Consider the following 22,527-nt stretch of genomic DNA (forward strand, 5'->3'; position numbering starts at 1 on the left):
CCTAATTCAGTTTATAACACTCTGACCAATATCCCACTCACCTCTACTTTCATTATACCCATATGGCAAAATTTCAACTATGGATTAACACAAGTATGCATTTTTCCATGCTCTTCTGAGTCACCTGAGTACTATTGGAAAAAGCCACAAAACAGGGGAAGCTGTTTCTATAAAATGTTCTTGACTACCAGTTTCATCGGGCCCTCAACAAAGCCTGTCAGTTTTACTATGTTTCTCTGAATAGTCCAGTTCCCTACTGTCCACAATACCACACAGTAGGGACACACACAAAAAATTCAGTGAATAAAAGCTTTCCAGTGTTTCTCCATTCTTCTAAAATCACCACTGACCAGTGGCTCTTTCATTCTGAAAAGAGGATTCTGACTTCTACCTCATTTCCATTAGATAAGAGTCACTCTACAGCTTGCTAATAAGCCTAAAAACCTTTCTGTACCTACACCCAGTTTTCCTCGTTCCCTTTAGTTTCAACATATTGTGTCCTCCAATCTAAGGCCAGGGTCATTGCATAAACTTTGGATCCCACTTACTCTATCCTTCGTAAAACTGCACTGCACGATTTTCCTTTTACTCTTTGTACTTTCAGTTTTGACCCCTCTAATCAATATATAAAATGTATTCAATATCTGCTATATTAAAAAAAGAAGCTCTCCCTATGGTAGATGTTGTGACTAATCACTCAGATTGCTGCCTTCTGAACTTAGACATTCATTCTGCTAGTTGCCAGAGTACTTACTGCTGATAGCTGCGTCCTTCCCCAGGCATTGCTATAAGCAGCATATAAAAAGAATCTCATCTCCTGTAGATGGAGGAGTGAAGAACCTGAGGATTAGTGCCAGTGTTTAATTATAAGGGTAGCTGAGCTCTAGAGAAGGTTGAATTTTGACTTCAACAAACCTGTTATGCCAAAGTCACTGATTAAAAAAGTGTGGAGCTGACATTTTGACCTGGGAATATCTGGATCAATGCACTCAAATATTTTAATCCTCATATTTTGCTGAACCATCTGGGCCTTCAGAAATGGCCTATTTCTTCCTCTTAAAGGTTAGTAGTGGGCTTCCCTGGTGGCGCAGTGGTTGAGAATCTGCCTGCCAATGCAGGGGACACGGGTTCGAGCCCTGGTCTGGGAAGATCCCACATACCGCAGAGCAACTGGGCCCGTGCGCCATAACTAATGAGCCTGCACGTCTGGAGCCTGTGCTCCTCAATGAGAGGCTGCGACAGTGAGAGGCCTGCACACCACAATGAAGAGTGGCCCCCACTCACCACAACTAGAGAAAGCCCTCGCACAGAAACGAAGACCCAACACAGCCAAAAATTAATTAATTAATTAATTAAATTTTTAAAATAAAGGTTAGTAATAACAATCACTTGAAGACAAGTCAAAGACCTCAGACTAATAAAGTCAAGTTTCAATATACCTCACGTGGATGTGATACAGCTACAGAGGAAAGAAAGAGGCTATACCCCCATAAAGGCTACAGAACTTAGCCAAGGTATACCTGCAGAGGTCAGGGAAGTATGTGTGGTTTAGATCAGGTGGGTTCTGGGTCCAGAGATCAGGTGGTAGAACATAAAGTTGGATGATAGAGAGTTGATCAATATGGAAGAACTTTCCCTTGATACAGGAATTAATACCTTGTTAAGAGCCCTGGGACATGGCACAACAAACCCGTTGGAATGCTCTTGGAGACTGGGCAAAAATAATGAACAATACAAAGTGAAGTCGAAGTGCACAAATTATCATGAAAAATGATAGAAGAAGTAGCCAAAAGGCTCAGAGAAGTCAGTATTGTAAGCGAGTTATACACATAAGGCTGGAAATACCACCAGCCAATTGTGTTCCATAGGGGTTCCAGATTATAATCCATTTACTATTAAGGAATTTTCTAGGAATCTCAGTGTTAGCTGTTCTCACTAGACCAGGACTGACTATAGGAGATGCTATTATAGAACTGGGTTTCATGATAATATGGGGAATGAGAGGATCCAAAATACTACTACTACTAATAATAATAATAATGGAGGACTGGAAGGAGTACTTAACTGACAGAGCAAGATGGTTATGTTGCCTTAATGAGCATCAGGTTGGAGTGGCAGTGGATCAGGGACAGTTGTGACTCACAGAGAGCTATGGAGATGGTATATGCAAGGATAATGAAGAACAGCCAATAAGGGTATTCTCAATCTAAATAATAAAAAGAAGTCAAGATTGGACGGCAGGAGGCTGAGAACACTGCCATAATGAAAAGTCATGACTGTCTGCTTAGCTTCCAGACTTGCCAGCGTTCAGGTCCAGCACTCATTAAATGAAGGAGAGACTGGTTTACAGGGAGGAAGTACCCAATAACCCCATGCCACAAATGTCTATAGTGACTTTAGGTGAATTATAAAATCTTTCTCTAATTTTTCTTTTATAAAATTGGGACAGTAACAGTGTCTTCTCATTGGGAAATGTTTTGTGGACTAAATGAAATAATTTATGTGGCCTTTGATAAAGGTCCAAAATGTATTAGATATTAATTTTGTTATAGAAGTAGTAATATTAAACAATTATATGTCTTATTTATACAGAACAATTATAAATTTAATATTTTCCATTAGTAACATAGAATAGTCTTTAAAAAAAATGTCAGCTCTGTCTCATACATACTTGGTACAGTAAAATTCAGTGACCACCTCTCCAGTTGTTTCATCTCTTCCTTGGGTTGTTCTGCACAGCCCATCTTTTATCTAATTTCTTTCAACTTTTGAACTGTGCTGCTTGATCTTTCAATTCTTGATCTGTAAAGAAGAATATATTTTTAATAATTCACCCTAAGAATCAGATCATGTCTATCACTCAACCTCTTTCTGATGCCACCAACATAAAGCTTCTGGATTTCGTTTTATCATAAATATTTCAATAAATCCATAGGTAGCTTTGGAGATTATTTTTGAAAAAAAAAAGAACATTCTTAGATGTTTAAAAGAAAGCTACTTTAATACTTTTAAATTTTTAAATTGGGTCAAAGTTAATCCTTTATAAATTATGAATATTTGCAACCTATACAAGTAATTTTTTTCAGATTTTCCTTAAATACATAATTATTTTAAAAAGCAGGCCAATAATTTTTGGAAGCTTTATTTTTTGAAAGTTAAAGAAAAAAATCAAAGGAGAAAAAAGATAACCCTGTATAACTTGTCTTTTGCAGGTTCTGAGAGTAGTTCTACTTGGCAAGAGAGGAAATGGCAACCAGAGTCTTCTGTCAGAGGCAGAAACTAAAGTCATGCAGTTTTTAATTTAAATGAAGACAGATAAAGTTAAAATTTGCAAACTTGCCTAACTTTGTATTTATCCCTCATGCTGCAGAGCTAACTTACTGCTACCATCTGAAGAAAAGTTTACACTAAGTTTAATTACAGCACTAGTAAGTCATTTCACTTTAGAAATATTTACTGAGCTCAAAATACATGTATAGAGGAGTCCCTCTACTATATACCATCATTCTAAATGTATGAATAAGTTTGATTCCTTCACCCAAGGAGGTTAGAATCTAATTTGGAAGACTATAAGCCCCTCCTTTACCCTGATAAAAGGAAAACTCCAATGATGGACTGTCATTCATTGCACTTGGAAGAACTGGTGAGAGAGTTGGCATTTGGGTTGGATCTTGACAGGAACACCTTTCCTCTTACAGATGGAAATGAGAGCAAAGGGCAAGATAAGGAAAAAAAAAAAGTGTGCAACTGAGAGTCCCAGGGCATGGAACAGAATGCTGAGCCATCCAATGAGGTGAGACAGAGGTACTGATATGATAATGGTTGAATGAAAACTAAACCTGGATCAACTGCAGTCCTTTTTTTAAAAATATTTCCATACCATACTCAGGAATTTAAATTTTATTTTAAAAATAGGAGTCACCATCAAAGATAGTTTGTGAGTTTTGTTTGGTGGGGGTAGTGCAGGAGTGGTCAAAGGAGTGATATAGTAATGTAATTACACTTGTGTTTGGAGAAAATTATTATATAGAATCTAAGGGCTGGGTACTGACAGCCTTCTTTTTAGAGTAAGTAAGTTGGAACTGTGAATCTCTAAATTCCTATCTTTTATTCTTTTTCATACCCTCTTCCCCACGCATCTAGCACAGCCCCTTGTCTGATATTCAATAAATGTTTGATGAAAGTCTTTGGTTTGGTCTCAAGAAAACTGCATGTAAGGACACAGCTTTAGTGTTCTAGGAAATGAGACTGCTTCTAGGTGGTGTTTTAAACAAAGATCTAAGATCATACCAAAGGGAAGAACCCAATTCTGACTAGGAGTACTGGGCTGGAGAACAGTGAGTAAGGCTTTATGGAAGAAGGTGCATTTGATCTGGACTTAATTCATTGGTAAAGGCTTAAAGCAAAGCAATATCCATGAACTTAGAAATTTTAGGAGAGATCATGAATGCTGAAGGATTGATCACAGAGATAGCAAGGAAATCCTAAAATGGATATTCATCAATTTCTTAGAGTTGAACTGTCCAATCTGTGGAGACACGGATCAGAGGAGACTCAAGCTTATTCTACCACCTTCTGCATGGGGATGTGTATCTGTCTGGATTCTGACAGAAAATACCTGACACACTCCAATGGTATAATTTGTGTAGAGTGTAATAAAAGGACCATTTACAAAGGTGTGGATAGGATATAGATACTATTATACCCTAGGTCTATTAGTACCCGATGTTTCTATCATATGTAGCCCTCAAGCAGAGAAGACAGGCTGCTTTAATGGAAATGGAGAAGAAGCTCAATGAGGAGAGAGCTGTCTGTCAGGAGTCACTACCAGTTGGTCAGGGGATGCAGCCAGCCCTCAGCAAAGCCAAGGAGAGGAAGCAGAGGACTTCAATCTGCTCCTTTTCTCCTATCTCTTCCTGAAGTTCCTCATTTGCTTAACCAAACAGGATGCCAGTGGGCAAGGGAGCCCTTTGATGTAGGCCAGACCATTTGTCTCACTGAGCACAGAGCTGGGTAAGAGTGTTTTTGAGGGAAAAATAGAAGATATATAAACAATATGCAGAATGACACATGATTGACAAATTAGTTACAATGAAACACACTAAAATTAAAATAACATGTATCTACCTGGATTATCATGAGAAAACATTATTCTTCTTCTATGCTGTATTTTCAAATGCCAATTTACTCTTGAAAATTTCTTCTCCTGTATATTTGATACACCCAGACATACCAACTTAAAATTAGTATGCAAATATAATTACAAAATGTAGTTTGTATACCACATGTACATTTTCTTGATTAAAAGTCACTCAAAACAGAGACATGGATGTAGAGAACAAATGTATGGATACCAAGGGGGAAAGGAGGAGGTGGTGGTGGGAGGAATTGGGATATTGGGATTGACACATATACACTATTGATACTATGTATAAAATAGATAGCTAATGAGAACATACTGTATAGCACAGGGAACTCTACTTAATGCACTGTGGTGACCTAAATGGGAAATAAATCCAAAAAAAGAGGGGATATATGTATATATGTATAGCTGTTTCATTTTGCTGTACAGTAGAAACTAACACAACATTGTAAATCAACTATACTCCAATAAAAATTAATTTAATTTTAAAAAAGTCACTCAAATAGTGACTAGATTTTTTTTTTTTTGCTATGTGGATTGACAGCAAATGTGACAAAATTTGTAATAAGAACTTTAAAACATGTTTATTTATCTTTTACTCTTACTGTTAGCCTTCATGGAAGACCGTATTTCACCAAAATGAAACATGGCAACAAATTTTGTTTTTTAAATGCTGAGATAAATGATGCACTACTATTTATTCAAAACTTATAAAATACTTGAATTACTTTTCCACCACATAAGATATATTTTATAATCGTTAAATTATAAAAATTACAGTTCTAAAACTGTCTGCAAATAGGAAAAAAATACCTTGAACACTCATGCTTAAGCTACAATTTAAGAACAACAAAGATGATTGGATATAAGTATCCAATCTTCATTTGACATCTAGATTATATGCCTTATATATAAATTGCACACCACAAGGTCAAGTCAAAAAAGTACAGGTCTGAATATGTGACTCTTTGGGGCCACACAGGCTTCATAGTAGGGCCTGAGGCTGGCTAAAATCAGTAGGCCTGAGTCTTCAGGCCTACAGAATTAGGCACTGTTACTACTCAATACTCTGTAATGATCTATATGGGAAAAGAACCTAAAAAAAGAGTGGATATATGTATATGTATAGCTGATTCACCTTGCTGTACAGCAGAAACTAACACAACACTGTAAATCAACTATACTCCAATAAAAATTTTAAAAAGAATCCAAATCAAACAACAAAACATAAACAGGCACTAATTTATAACTTCTTAATTTTCCCTTAAAAGTCTCAAAGATCTTTGAAGGTCACATGGTAAGAAAATAACTCCAAAGAGCAATGAAAATTAATAAAATTACTAATTTATTCTGATGTGAAAAATCAAAAAGGAAAACTGTTTTTAACCCATAGTAACATCCTATACACTATAAGCAAAGCATTAAAAGTTCAATTTCCATTTCAAAATCCCTGTTTTCATTCTCATTGTTCATAGTTGTTTTGATGTTTCTGCACTCTGACAGAGAGCATGGTTTCATTTGGGGAAAGGAATCAATTTCTCAATGTAAATTGTGATTTACACACTTCCCTTCCTCACCTATTTTGAATTGATTTGATTCCAGAAGCACTAAGACATGTGAAAAACACCGTTTTGCTTGATTTAATAAACACTTAGAAAATGGCTTGTTGGCTAAGCCCTAGACCAAAAACTAGCAATCCTGAAGGAATGCATTTTCCTTTTTGTCAGTTCCCTTCTTAGTGTTCCAGACTCTACCCTTTAATTAAGGTACAAAGGAATCCTCAGGTCAAGAGGAAGCTAACATCCCTGCATAGAGAATCCATCTACCTTATAATAACCTATTCTTAGGAAACAATTTTGGCTCTGAAGTATGCTTTATTAAAATTGTATGATAGTGTTAAAATTGATGGAACTCAGGACCTCGCCTTTTCTAAAGGCCTAAAGAGAAGCATAAGACAATGAAGTAGAGTTTATTCTAACAGATATACCAATGGGCCAATCAAAAACAGTCATACGATTAATAGTCTCTATAGAGAAGATACTGAATAAACTTCCTAAAAGGTAAATATTTAATAATTTAAGTGGTTTAATCAAAGAAATAGCAAAAGGTAACAGGGTAAAATTTTGATCACATGCTTTGTGGCAGGTACTCTGTTAAGTACTTCACTTACATCATATCTAATACTCCAAAGCAATCAGTATGTTCAAGAAAAGCAATATGGAAATTTATGGCAAACAGTTTCCATTTTCTTGAGTACCTTGCTCATCAAGATTAGAACATAGCCAAAATCTCTAAGATATGGTAATCATCCATTGAAAACACTGTTTTCTGCCTTGGCAGAAGTAGATGTATGGGTGATTCTCAATCACTGTAGCTCTTGGATACATTCCCTGTCAATTCAGATAACCCCACATGCAGGAGCAGGTTTTCACCAGAGGAAGAAAGTTAAATGCTCACCAGAAAATTTGCCATATTAGTAATCTTTTTTTCAGGCAATATTCTGGAATTTGAAGGAAACCAGATCAACAGCTATTGGTGGTAAAATAACACCAAGCCTTAGAGAAAGCCAAAAGGAGTCTGAGTACACAGACTTCTGTAGTTCAGCCTGTATAGAAGTCAAGCCAGGTTAAGGGGACATTTTTTGTTTTTTTCTGATGAAAGTTCTCACTAAGTTTCAGTGTGTTCTGGTGGCAAATATGGCCTAAAGAACTAACTTGGGAGCAGGATTCTGAAACAACTCTTAGGTCAGAATATGAAATGGAATTACAAGTAAAGTTACCAGAAAAAAATATGTAGAAATGGACTGAATATAATGCAACCACTTGACTTGTTTACATGTGCTAACAAATATGACATGTATTGAGCAAAGACTTTCTATTTTTTTAACCATTCTAAGGTGATTTTGTCTCTGGAAAATGTTGGTGGCATAGCTGTGTACATGCAAGCTCTTTTTCTTGTCTGCTTTCCTCATTTTATCTTCAAAGTTAAGTAACTGTGATATAAAGGATGATGGTTAAGAGCATTTATTTATTTTTTTCAGTACGCAGGCCTCTCACTTCTGTGGCCTCTCCCGTTGAGGAGCACAGGCTCCAGGCGCGCAGGCTCAGAGGCCATGGCTCACGGGCACAGACGCTCCGCGGCATGTGGGATCTTCCCGGACCGCGGCACGAACCTGTGTCCCCTGAATCGGCAGGCGGACTCTCAAACACTGCGCCACCAGGGAAGCCCGGTTAACAGCATTTATATCCAGGGACAGAAAGACATGGGTTTGCAACGCCGTTCCATCTCTTAATGGCTCTGTGACTTTATCAAGTTATTTCATATTTCCAATCTTAATTTACTCTATTTATAAAATGGAGATAAGTATGTTATTGTAAGGATTACAAGTAATACATATAATTCATGTAAATTTCTTTAAAAGTTCATGAAACATTGCAAGGACAAAATAACCTAGGCTAAGATAATAATTGCTATCATTATGTTAATTTTCATCAGAGATAAAACTATCATAAATTACTAATTGAAAATATGGGAAAATCTCCAAAATCTTTTAATTAAATAGAAATATTTTGAACCTCATTACCGTGGAGGTTTATTCATCTTGCTCATGATTTTGGTATAAAATTAGAAAATATTTCAGTCAGTCACCAGGCATGATGAAGCCTTTCTCTAATTATCCAGAACAAACTTCTAGAAAGACACATTGCTTGGTAACTGGCATCAGGTTAACCTGGAAGTAACTCTGAAAAAATGGTCCAGAGGCCTGAAATGACTGCAGAGACCCAGCTGTGGAGAGCCATGGTGAAGCTCAGAGGAGCCTGGCATAATCAGAGGAGGATTTTCCATTAGCTAGTCAGAGGCAAAGCAAATATTTTAAAATAAAGAAGAATTTTTAGTTTAAATAAAGAGAAACACTTAGAGATCTTTGAATGCCATATGTAGTCTTATATCACTGGGTCTTATATATGTAGTTGTCTCCACCTGAAACAGCTCTATCCTCACCTGGCTATCTTCTATGTGTCCTTCAAGAATCGTCTCAAGCATACTTTTCAATTTATCAGGGTTGGCATGCAAAGTGAATGCTATTTGCCACCCCAGATTTATAACCTCTTTTCAGGTTATAACTGAAAATAGTACTGAGTTTTAATCAAAAGGCCAGATTTGAGGTTCTGGGTCCAGCACTTACTATCTTTGTAACTTTGGGCAGATTTTCTCCATTTGAGCCTCTCTGAGCCTGGATCTCCTCATCTGAAGATTGATCATTTTAATACCTCTTTGCCTATCTCATAGAGGTGTTACAAAGGTCAAGTGATAGAAGTCAGGAAAGAAAATTGTGAATATTTAGTCTCCATATAAACATACAGCAAATTATTTTATGATTAATACATTTAGTCACCTCAAAGGCAAAATTTTTCAATTGACAGAAAAAATACTTTAATATGGAATTTTACCTTTTTTTTTAGTTTTAAAAGCATAATCATATTTGAGTTCCCTTTCTCTGCTGACTTGGACACCCTTCTCCCCATGGTGAAATTGAGATATACTCTTTTTGAGAAATAATGCACTCTGTATTGCAAACTTTTTCTCAAATTAGGAAAGTTTAAACTCTATTCTGAAAAATGGTTTTAATGGGTATCAATCATCAATGCATCCCAATGTCATTTAATAGTCACACTAAATAATGTAGCTTATTTAAAAATGCCCTTTAAGTATCTCCTTGTGTGTAGTAAAATTGTCAACATTTTTTCTTACATCAAACACGACTCTCTCCCATTTGCTGTATCGGATGTGAGGCCAGCCAGTTCTACATTGGCACTGCTGGAGCTCTGGCAGGAGAGAGGAAGGAGATGAGAAGTTCTGAATTTATTGTTTATTAGCAAAAACCACCATTTCACCAATCTTTCTACAATAGGAGATGGTGGAATGTGAGGCAAGGAATAGTGTGGGAGCAGAACAGTAATAGAAGAGTCATGTAACAGTCACTCAGGGATGACTTCTGACATGTTTTATCATGGTATGTGAAAAATATATTGGTAATTTTCTTGCTATAAGGAGAGAATGAGGAGTGCCAGGTAGGTGAGGACATGGTCAAAAGGTAGAATTCTTAAAAGTAATGAGTTTTATTTAATTTAAAAATGATGTTGAAAGACATGCTAGATACATTCAATCTATGCTTTTCCTTTAATTAAGAAAAAGTTCTTTATTCAAATTATTGAGTTTGTTTGTGTGTTTCTTTTTGTTTGTTTCAAGGACTTTCCAAGACTAGAGAAGAAGAGAGAGGGATCTCTGAGTCCCACAGCATAGAATACATATTGGGTGGTTGAAATAAGCATTGACCTCAGGTTTATCAGGGAGGATCCTAGACTTGACAAAGATTCCTCTGCCTAAAACTGGTCACTGAAGAGCAGCAGAGATGAAAGGACACTATTGGATGGGACAATTGGATGGTTCATTGGTAACTAAGATGGACAGATGATGGACAACCAGACAATCTTCCCTATTTCATTTCTGGTACTGGAGAACATTCTGGAATCTCGGCATCTTGATGTAACTCAGAAGTGGAGAGAATTCCCATGGCTGAATAAAGATAAATTTTCTACTTTTCAGCAGACTGGAGGCTCAGAGTTTAAAATTAAGTTGATTTAAGAAAACTTAAAAATGGAGTATTTTTTCTACAGTTGAATTGTGGAAAGAAATGATATGATAATACTTATGATATAACTATGATAGTAATAGCTAAATTTTACTGAGCTCTTATTATGGGCCAGAAACTTTGATAATGTGTTTATACTGTGTTTATAATGTGTTTATACACTGATAATGTGTTTATACAGAAACTTTGATAATGTGTTTATACTGTTTATAGTAATGTGTTTATATTAGCTCATTTACATTGACACATCTCTATAATGTAGGTACTACAATAAACTCCATTTCACAGATAAAAAACCTGAAGCATGGAATGGTTAAGGAATATGTCCAAGATCCACTCAATGAAGTGATGGACACAGGTTAGAAGGTCAATCAGCCTAACTCTGAAACCACATGGGAGACTACTACTCAATATCATATTAAGAAATTAATCTCTTTATATATTTGAATATTGACTATATAGTAAATACTAAGGTATATACTATAATGCTAAAATTAATTATATTTAGCATAATTGAACATAAAGCCTCTAATATAGTAATTTTAAGTAACTAAATAGTGTTAATTAAGAGAAACTTTAGAAGGAAGTATATAGTAGAACTTTTACAGTTTTTCAGAAAAAAGTAAAAAGACCCCATATAATAATATTTTATGGCTAAGACAAGAACAGGATAAGACACAGGGATGCCAATAACATATTTGGAAGATAAAAATCTTACATATATTCAAATGAATCAGACTGTGTTGCAACATGGAATAAAGTTTGTTGACATCTTTTAAATAAAATGAAAATTTAATGTTTGGTTTAGGCCCATTATTATCCTATAGAAGAAATCCAGAAATAAAAAAAATCTAGCAGTCCTCTGGATTAACGTGAATAGCTGTGCCCATGCAAAGCTTTCCAGCAGTGGCTTACTTAGTCAAACAATTGCTCTAACCAAAAGTTCCGGGGCAGTTGAGTGAATGACTCTTTAATAGTCTTGAACACTCCCCTCTAGCAAAGTATAATAGCTGAAATTTGGTTTGTTTAATCTGTACCATTCTTTGCCTGCACCAATAGTTATTTGGATGACTGCTTCTTTGGATCAGTTGCACAAACTCTTCAGATTATTTTTGAATAACTTCTATTAAATCCCTTTCATCACTGCCTAACCTTACTTGCCAAGGAAAACTGGAAGCCCCTTTCTCATTGAAAAATGATTGGATTTGTGCTCTGGACCATATACTCTTTCGTAAACTTAACATAAAACATCTATTTACTGAGAATATCACTTCCAACTCTGGAAACTGTGGATCAGTCAAAGCTGATTATCACTAGCCTAGAATGGTGACTTTCAATAACTTAGTACAAATGAACACTCAGCATCAAGCTGTGTTAGATGGTATGTCTTTCCAACTAGAGCTACTCCATCTGAATCACTTTCTCCTTATACACTGGGCATTTTGCATCTTAGTCCCTCCCTGCTTCCTCTAAGCAATACAGCCAGGATTCATGGGATGGAATGCTACTTTTCTTATCCTAGAATCCCACCTTAATCAATTAAGAAAAGTTTGTTTTCTGAGTTAATTAGAATGATATGGTCTACTGGTCTGGACATGAGAAATATTGACTTACTTTACATAATGACCATTCAAGTGATAACTTTTCAATACAATGACTCTCCAAAAGTTATACTGGTTTTCAAACTAATCATCTTGGAGATTATTATGACTTAAACACACATTAACAAACAAAAAAATAAATATGCTGTAAGAAATGATAGTTTGACATTTTGAGTTCAAAGACACACCTGAAACAAGTATCTGTTAAAAAGGAAATAAATTTGAATAACATACTGTCTTTGCATGAACCCAAATTCTGTTGCTTAGTGTAATTATATGGCAATTTTAGCTGTTGTGTGTGAGCAGTTTCAGTGTTTAAAAGCCTTTTCCTGCATAGTCTTTAGTTTTATCTAAAAATAATTTTGTGCTACAATTTTATTTTGAAATGCATAGTTATGAGCTCCCCCTAAGTTAAAATATTTGTAGTGAAATTTGTGCAGAAAGGAGAAAAAGAACAAGTAAAATTAACTTCCACTATGTTTTATGTGAATACTGAATTTACTTCCAAATTTTTGTTCATTCCTTTTTTTATTGTTCAATCAATATATATTTATATCTGTGAAAATTATTTTGGAACTTTGTGCAGATGGAATGTATCATAATTTCCCCATTAAAATTAATAAACTTTCTCTTCATTTACTGGCCTTACACTGAGTTGTAGAGTCTTCAAGAATTGAAAGTTGTTAAGTTAGAGAGACACGTACATTAATACACACATACAGGTGGACGAGAGAAAGAATGTTTATTTTTCATAACAATAATAAAAACCTTCCTGAGCTTTATTGCTCTTATGATTTTTGGAATAAAATTTTATATATAAATAAATGTTATATCATAATGATATATATACATATGTATACATACCTATACATAATATGAAAAATGTATTTGTATTATATTTGCACACTTGTGAAAACTTTTAGTGATATATATATATCACTAAATATATATATATATATATATATATATATATTCAATTAATTCAGTGAGTTATTATGTAGTTTAACTAGGCATTTTATCAAACGCCTGAATAAATCAATAGTCTGATACAGATAAGAAGCATTTAACTATGTATATTGTATTGTACATCAAGAATAAGTGAAATGGTTAAAATTAAAATTGCTTAAGTCACCAAGTTTTTAATTTATTATGCTAGAGAATACTATAGGAAAATCACTTAAAATAATGCTAAGAAATCCATAGATATAATTTTATATTTTAACAGATGGCATTTTCTCTTTGGCTGTAACCAGCACTAACATTTTCAAAATGTAATGACTGAAGACAGAGTGATTTTAAGGAATTCTTAAAATATTGTATGAAGCACCTAGCTTAAGAAAGGTAAATTCAAATATGAAAAAAAGGAAAGTAGGAAAAAATACTATAAAGTAAAATAGCATAATGAGATTTTATAATGGTTGATGAACATCCCCATATTGATTTGAAAATTTTGAGACTTGATGAAAATAATAGCCATTACTATTGAGCAAATGATTGGTCCCTTTACAATATTAAGGAATATTAAGTTCAGATAAAGTGTAGTTTTCACTGAAACTGAGTCAATTATCAGCATCTCTAAATCAGAAATGGGAAATATTCAAACCTGTTAAATATCCAGTCTAATAACATCTTACTATTATTGAAATAAAACTAATTATCTTTGAAAAGAAAGAAGTAATTTGCAGGAGCTCTTTGAAACAAACACAGAGACGCAATCAAATAATTTGAACACCAACTATGCAAAGTTACCTGGTCAAATAAGTAACCACAAGTCACAAGTCGTAACCACAGGGTTTACAAGAAGGAGCCAAAAGATAACATTGCCCCAGGACAGACAGTCTAAGGGTGCCTTGTGGATAGTGCCTTAGTGAGGTCACCTAGTCCAGGGCCTCACCCTCAATCTTTCAGGTTTAGAAATCCTTTTTCTTTTTTCTGTACACTAAGAATGAATTGACCTCTGAAGGACTGATTCATATTAACCAAGCTCTCAAGATTGACATATAAAATGAGAATTATGTTTTCATGGTCTTACAATGATAAACACATTCTTGAAGGACCTGGCACTCACATTCTATAGCCATTACTATTTTTCTCCTTGTAATCACACTAGAAGGGTACTTACATAGCTCACCAGAAGAGCCATCTCAGGCTCTGCAATAGTTCATGTCAGAGGGAACTGTAGTGGCAGTAGGAGTGGATATATTTCTCATGAAGTCTGATGACAAAATCACCAGCACTTGCTGGTGGGTTTGGCTATAGGTGGTGAGGAAAAGAGCAATTGAGAAAGCAACACATAGGATGCTTTGTAGAAATTTGACTGTCAAAAGGAACAGAGACAGAAAGCTAGCAGAAGGATGCCAGAGAATCACAGACGTTTGTTTTGTTTGGCAATATAGATTGTTGTATTATCATAGGTAATGCCTGAGAAAGTACAATTGAGGGCTTGTTAGTAATACCTACAGTGGCAACTACCAATAGTCTCTGGCTAACTCTTCAACAATATAATTGTTAGAATTCTGACCTGCTCACCATATCTCAGGCAGACAGTCCATATTGCTACTGTTAATACTGTTGACAACTGCACCTCTTACCTCTGTCATTTGGTCCCGTCCTCACTACCTTAGTTGTCACACTCTAGTCTGAGTCTATACTAGAACAGGCATCCCGGGGAAGACTCATTCCCCATGCCTCAGGGACGAACCAATTCTTTCCCTCTTTTGATGATATTGGTGAGGACATTAAGAGATGTTTTTCTCTCTTTTCCTAATATGCAAGGTCTATTTGCTTAGAATTGTCTTGTAAGTTTCATTTTTTAACAATCATAAATCCAGAGATCCATGTGACCCATATTCAAAACAGAATCACAACCACACACATCAAACTTTAGAAATCAGTTGTTTTCAAAGTGTTTTGTTTGCATGTTGATACACAACAAAGGGGAAATATAGCTTATGACAATATATTTTAAATATCACTATTTCCCTCCATCCATATTCCTAACAAGGATACAGGATCCATTTAATTGCTTTTCTATTCTAAATATTCCTTTAAAAAATGAAAAAATAACCAACTACGTGTCACATTTTTTATCCATTCTTAATCTTTCAACACTCACTTCTGATCTCTCTTCTGTTGACTTTTTTTTTAATTTTTAATTTTTTTTAGCATCTTGGATCTGGTAAATGTGGGAGCTCCTTTTAGAAGTCAGGGGAAAGGCTAGAAATATCCACTTACTAATTTTGGACCTACCATATCTTCATAGCCAGAGAAGGTGTGACTTCTCCCTGTTTTCTCTTCTTTTACCCAACCCCTTACTGTATGGCTTTGAGAAAAATTCCTTAATCTTACTATCATCTGTATTTGACTATTTTGCCAAAGGAGAGTAATAATTTCCTCTCCTACCACAAAGGAAATCTGGGGAAACAAAATGTGAGAATAGATGTAAAAATATTCAAATATGATTTGAGGGAGGAAAAATGAGGAAAAAGAATAACTGCTATTTATATTATTTGCCTTACTACTGTGACACTTCTACCACAAACAAATAAGAAAAGTGAGAAATCTGATATGCTTTATAAATTCATCACTTCAGCATTAGTGTGCATGACCCTGACACAAGTTCCTAAAGAAAAGACTGAGATAAAAGAAAATATTAATGAGGGATTTCTAAAATGAAACATATGAAAAACAAGTGCTTGTTACTGCAGCAAGAGGAAACAGTTGCTTGGAAAAAATTTTAAATTATTTGGTTGACTTAATAAGTGGAAAATAAAAGATTAGACTGGCTGCTAAGGGATCTGAAAACTACCAGAGATTTGGGAAGAAATTTACAGATCATAAACAAAAAATAAACTCCCTGCTGTAGTTGCAACTCAGAAAAGATAGCCCCAAGGACCCCAAAGATGCTTCTTGTATTCTAATGTAAAATGATTCTTATGATCAGAAGAAAGGAAAATGTCCCACTAAGAACTAGAGAATAGAAACTACAGACTACTAACAATCTCTGAGTATCTTATAAAAGTAGTTTTTTTGCCAAAAGGAGAAAGTTCTTGGTGTGTTCTGCATTAACTGAAATGGGCAAATGGAGTATGAGTATGTTAAATCACCAACTTATTGTTTCAAATGAATTGCTTCAAGGTCATAATTCCTGAAATGTTTTAAATTAACACTTTAAGTGTGAGAAAAATCTCAACCAATCCTATAGAGTTATAGAGGCAGAGAACCAAGTTTTCTGTGGTTTCCAATTGTCTACATCAGAGATCCTCTATCATGGGGAGCTTATAAAAACTACAGACTTCAGGGAACAAGTTTCAGAAATTCTGATTCATAAAGTATGGGATGGAGCATGAGAGTCTGATTTTTTAAGCAGCCCACGAAGTCCTATTGCAGGAACCGCACGAGCCACATTTTGAGATATTAGTCTAGAGAATCACGTCTGAATTTTTCAGTAGTACATTCAAGGCTGCAACGTTCTAAGTATGAATTATCTTTTCCATCTTACCTCTCACCACATCTCTTCACTCTCTTCCTCCCCAGACATCTAGCCTACTTACCATCATATTCCATGCTTATTAAGGCCAGCTCTCCTATTTGACTGGAATTGAGAGACTTCCTCCCATTCCAGTGCATTGAAATTCTAATATTTTAAGTGTACGCTCTACATTTCAACATCTCCTCTGTTTAATTACACTACCTTTCATTTTATCAATAAAATATATTTAATGTTTTATATTTTAAAATATTTTGTTGTTTACTTCTAGTTCACTTATCTTGCATTACAGATTATAGTGAGTTGGTTTTAAATCTGCTTCTTCCAGCAGAGTTTAAGCTCCTTGAAAATAAACTTATTCAAGCATTCTAGAAAAAAAATATTTGTTTACTTGAATTAATAACGCACAATGGTTCATATCTGGTAGATCAAGGTTTTCATATTTTGCCGGAACTTCCATTTATAACAAGGAAATGAAAAGACTGATTATGTAAAGTCAGTTGATACACATAGAATTTGAATGCTGTAGCCAAAGTTGTCCAGAAGTTCTCCAAACGATATTTAGTTGCTTACTCCTCAGAGTGGAATCTATATTGCACTACTTAGATCCTAAGGACTTCTTATATGAATTAAATGATTCAGCTCATAAAGAAAAGTGAGAAATCCATGGAGAATTACCTCCTAGCATCAGCTTCTGGGAGTAGTACTGGTAAACCAGCTCAGCGGTCGGCCCTTCTAGGGCATTGCTTAGACTGAAGAGAGCCTTGCCCAACAGGGACACATCCCTTCCTGAGACAGCCCACATAAAATGACTGAACCACCTGGAGAGATAAAGGTCTAGAACTCTTACTCCAATGCACAACAGCTCTGAGGAGAATTGCATCTTTAGATCTCTGTGCAAGGTCAGCTGAAGCTCCCAACAAGACTTCATTGCACTCAACTTCTCCCTCTGCCCAAACTGGCTTCCTTCTCTTCTCCTCTACAAGCACTGCTCTTAAGAATACTGACTAATTTCTTTCTCCTGTTTTCTGGAGAACCCAACTTGCACAACTCCTATTTGCTATCCTTATACATAAAATACTATTCACCCTTACAGAGGTAGCATGAACATTATGAGAAATGGTCAGAAAATGTTTATTTAGTGTCAGCTGTGTGCCCAGTACTATACATACGTTCTTTACATTAATCCTCCAAACATCCCAAATTGGTATGTGCTCCTGGCACGTTTATGCCTTCAGATCTCAATTCAAATATCACTTCCTTGGAGGGCCTCTCCTTGGCAACCCTATCAGAAATAGATGCCCCCTCCATTACCCCCACCAGGGCTCCCTTATCCTTCTTTTATTTCAATTCATAGCGATTACCACGACCTCAAATTATATTATGTGTTTTATCTATTTACAGAGGTCTGGTTTGTCTCTCTAGCAGATTTCAAGCTAAATAAGGGCAAGGGGCTTTGTCTTATTCACTGTTTCAGTTCCAGTATCCAGAACAGACACATAATAAATTCTCAAAACTTAATTGTTGAATGAATGCACACATTTTAACCTTACCCAGTGAATGAAATATTTTTATAAGTAGATCACTCTTGCTAATCTACATTCTTAGAATCTTTCCCGCCAAGAAATCATTTATTTCTTAGTATGAAGTCATTTAAAGTGGCTAATAACTACATTGGTATAAAGAAAGGACTGTGTTTGAGTTATCCAGGAAAGTTCTGTGAATGGAAAATTGATAAATTCTCAGAAAAGGAGAGAAGGAGAGAGAACTCATTCTAATAAGTGAAATATTCTCTGGCCAAATTAACAGCCCTGAAACAAATGGTGAACGTGGAGTATGATGGCTAACAATCTACTCTGATGCAGGGCTTTTAACAGTGTAATATGTCATTAAGTTCTGGAGGGGGAGCTTTTTGAAAAATCAGTGTGAAGACTCCCACTGTTGAGGCTGCAGCTGTTCTGTGGAGTGGCAGAGAGATGTCCATGAGGATTTTGAACTCTGTCTAACAAGCCCCTCCAAGCCTGTGAACTCCCCTCCACTTACCTGTTAACCTCCTGTCTGCCAGAAAGACTGTGGCTGCTGTGCTGACATTCATCACTGAGAGTTCTGGCCTGGTGCTACCATTCCCAGACTGACGTGCTTACTCTAAATCAGCACGTCGGAGCACTAGACAGAAGTTGTCTCTGGGGTGATGAACACTCAAGGGGAGGAGGCCAAGACATGAGGAAAGGAGATTCCCCTCCAACCCCAGTATGATGCCATTTTAACTTAAAACCATAGAAAACATTTCAAAGTGTTCTACAAAATAACCCCTGAAGAAGAATGAATTTGTAATTCTCCATATAATAGAAAAAGAAGAGAAACATATTTGGAGTTGGTGCTAGTAAATGAGATATTTTCCCCGAGAGAAAGTGGAGAACCCAGAAATAATCATTTCCAGGATATGCAGATACCCACTGGCAAAATTTCTCCTAACTTCAGGTTGAATATAATAATACACCAGACAATTGAAGTACAAAATCACGAGCAGATATCTTTAAAAGTCATTTCTTAAGCTGGGGAAAAATTAAAACTAGTGGAAAACATGTCACATAAAACAAAATGAAGCAATGAACTTCTCCATAGGTAACAAGATGAGTTACAGTTAGCATGAACATGGTAAGAAATAGTCAACAAGTGTTTCTTCAGTGTCAGCACTGTACCCACTACTAGGCATACATTTCCTTCCCTAAGTCATTTTATTACCTTACTATACAGATGTGGAAACTGAGGATAAGAGGAGTGAGGTGAATTTGGCTAGGTTAGAAAAGGCCCTGAATGATCAAGCCACATTGGCCCTTGCCATCTCACTTTTCACCAGCTCTCCCACCGAGCATGCTCTGCATCCATGCTCAGCCTTCTCTCTGCCCATGGAAGGCAACAAGTGCTTCTGGACTTTTAGCATTTTCCAATCTGATACTTCATATATTTGGAATATTCTTCTCACTCCCTTGTTTCTGTGTCAATTTCCAGTCATCCCATAGGCTTTGTTTAAACGTTTCCTCAAAAAAAAAAAAAAAGTCTTCCTTGACTCTCCTTATAAGTGTATAAGTCTAAAGACCAGCAAATCTAGGGATCCATATATATAAAACACATAATGTAAAACATATAACATATATATTTTCAGTATAAGAATCTCTTATGTAATATTTGGGACATACTTATACTAAAAATTATTTACTATTTATCTGAAATTCAAATTTAACTGGTTGTCTTATATTTTATCTAGCAATCTTCCCCTTGCCCCCTGAATTTCTGTATCCCTTAGGTATCCTATTTATAGTGCCTGTACTTATACATCAAATCATTTCTCACATTTTAGTTATAAAATTATTTGTGGAATTATTTTGTTTAAAGTATATCTCCCCAACTAAATAATGCCTCTGTTCTCATCCTTGTAATTTTGGTAGCTGAAAAACTGCCTGACTTATACGAAGTGCTCAACAAATCTGACCTGAATAAATGATGATATAGAGACATGATCAAAACCCCAGTGTGTGTGATCCCAAATTCCATTGTTTTTGTTCACTCCTCCAGATTGTTGTACATGAAAGATAGACGTTTGTCACAACATGCATCATATACATTTACAAACATTTAAAAGCCAATTCTAATTATCACACTGTTAATAGAAGAAAACACTGTCAGATCAGAATCCTTTTTCTGAATTTTGATGATGCTAATTGCTCATTTCCCATCTTAGTTATTTTATTAGTAAAAGTGTCAGGACTCTCGACATTTCATTTTATTTGATAGAAACTCAAATATAGTTCCCTGAAGGATATGGATAGGGCTCTTTCCTTTACTGGAACACAGTCTCAATTTTGAAAATATGGCATGCAGTGTTGTTATTGGTTCTGTTCATGAACAAGAATTTCTAAACCATACAAGGATGATTTAGTGATTCTATACCTTGCCAAAGGCTTAACATTTCCAAATAGGCTTTTGCACAATGAAGTGTAAAGTTCATGGGCTGCTGTCGCCATGAGCTTTACATAAGCAACCTCTAGGAACTGATTCAATAGCCAGCTCTATAATTTTGGATGGCCAAGACCCACTATCAACTTTGGTTAAACTGGTTATATTAATTTTGTACAGAAAAGCAGAGAGTACTCAGGATAAATGTGTGTTATTTTCTTTTTTAAAATTCTGTGATAAATGCATTTCTATAGCTAAACAAAAGAGAACTTCTTTTATGGTGAGATTATCAATTGAAGACAAGGAGAAATTTCATATGCAAATATCCAGTCCAGCAATTGTCACCACAAATATTCCCAGGGATTTCTTATCTATGGGTACAAATGAGGGACTTCAAACATTAACGACATTTGATGACTACTGGATGACTCTCGGACCTCTGTTATTTCTGGAATTCCTATGAGTCTAATGTTCTCAACAACTAATTATATTCTTCTCTCTGACAACTCTGTTTTCACCAGTTCTATGAGAAACCAGACTCAAAAATGCAGATTGGTTTCAGTTGGAGTTAATGCTTAGGACCCAGGACTGGGGGTCTGCAGGTCAAGAGAGATTCCATTCTCTGCTTTGTTCAGAGCAGTTATTCACATACACTGTGCCTCCTTCTCCCCATTTTATAAACAGCAAAAATAATACTTGCTCTATTTATTCTCCTGTCTTTTTGAGAAAATGAAATGAGTTAATAAGTGTGAAAGCATATTAAGAAAGTCGAAAGTGCTAGACAGCTATATGAGATATGTAATTCTCTCTGAACACAATGCTAACTTGTTTTAATAAACCTCTATTTAGAGAGATAATACCAAATATAAATCTACACATTCCAATACAAGCAAAGGATAGGACTTTTAAAAAGTAATTCATTTTTTGAAAAGATAAACCTATTTGGAAATTACATATTATTTGATTTGTTTTCAGATCTGAAACAGTCACCCATAACGTTGCCTCTGGCCATAATTAGTATTAGAAACATAAGTCATTTATCAAGTACATGCTGGCTGAATATCAAGAGTGTTTCAGAACACTCTTGTCCAAAACTTGTCTACTCAATGAACAAAAACAAAATCCTGGGCCTATGAAATACAGGGTAAAGTTAAAATCAGTTTTACTTTATGGGTAAAATTTCTACTGATAATTTACTGTTTCTTTTATTATTATTATTATTATTATTATTATTATTATTATTACTGTTTCTTAAAGCTTGATACAGTAATAGATTTGAGAAGGACCCTTACAATTGCCTCATGTATGCAGGTAGGAAGACTGAGGACCAGGGACGTGAAACATCCATCCTAGCAGATCAGAGACGACAGTATGTCTGATCCCTGCCTAAAGCTGTACTGATGCCTCTGTACTCTTGGGTACTTGCTTAGCTTCAGAGTTCAATAAAGATCATTTATAGCCAGTATTTGTACATTGCTCCAGATATGGTGAATTAACCAAATTAAGTGGAATATCATCTTAATAAGCAAAATAATGGTTGGGACTTAAATTAGGAAAATGTATTTTTTGTGTTGTCGAGTGGGACTAGGGAGTTTGGTTAGAGAGGTAAAAAGGAAAATTGGCTTCGTGTGATACTTTTAAAATAGAGTGTTTAAATTCAATAGGTAAACATTTATTGAAATCC

The sequence above is a fragment of the Mesoplodon bidens genome (genome assembly GCF_964165515.1).
Source record: "Mesoplodon bidens genome assembly, chromosome: 2".
Classification (NCBI taxonomy): domain Eukaryota; kingdom Metazoa; phylum Chordata; class Mammalia; order Artiodactyla; family Ziphiidae; genus Mesoplodon; species Mesoplodon bidens.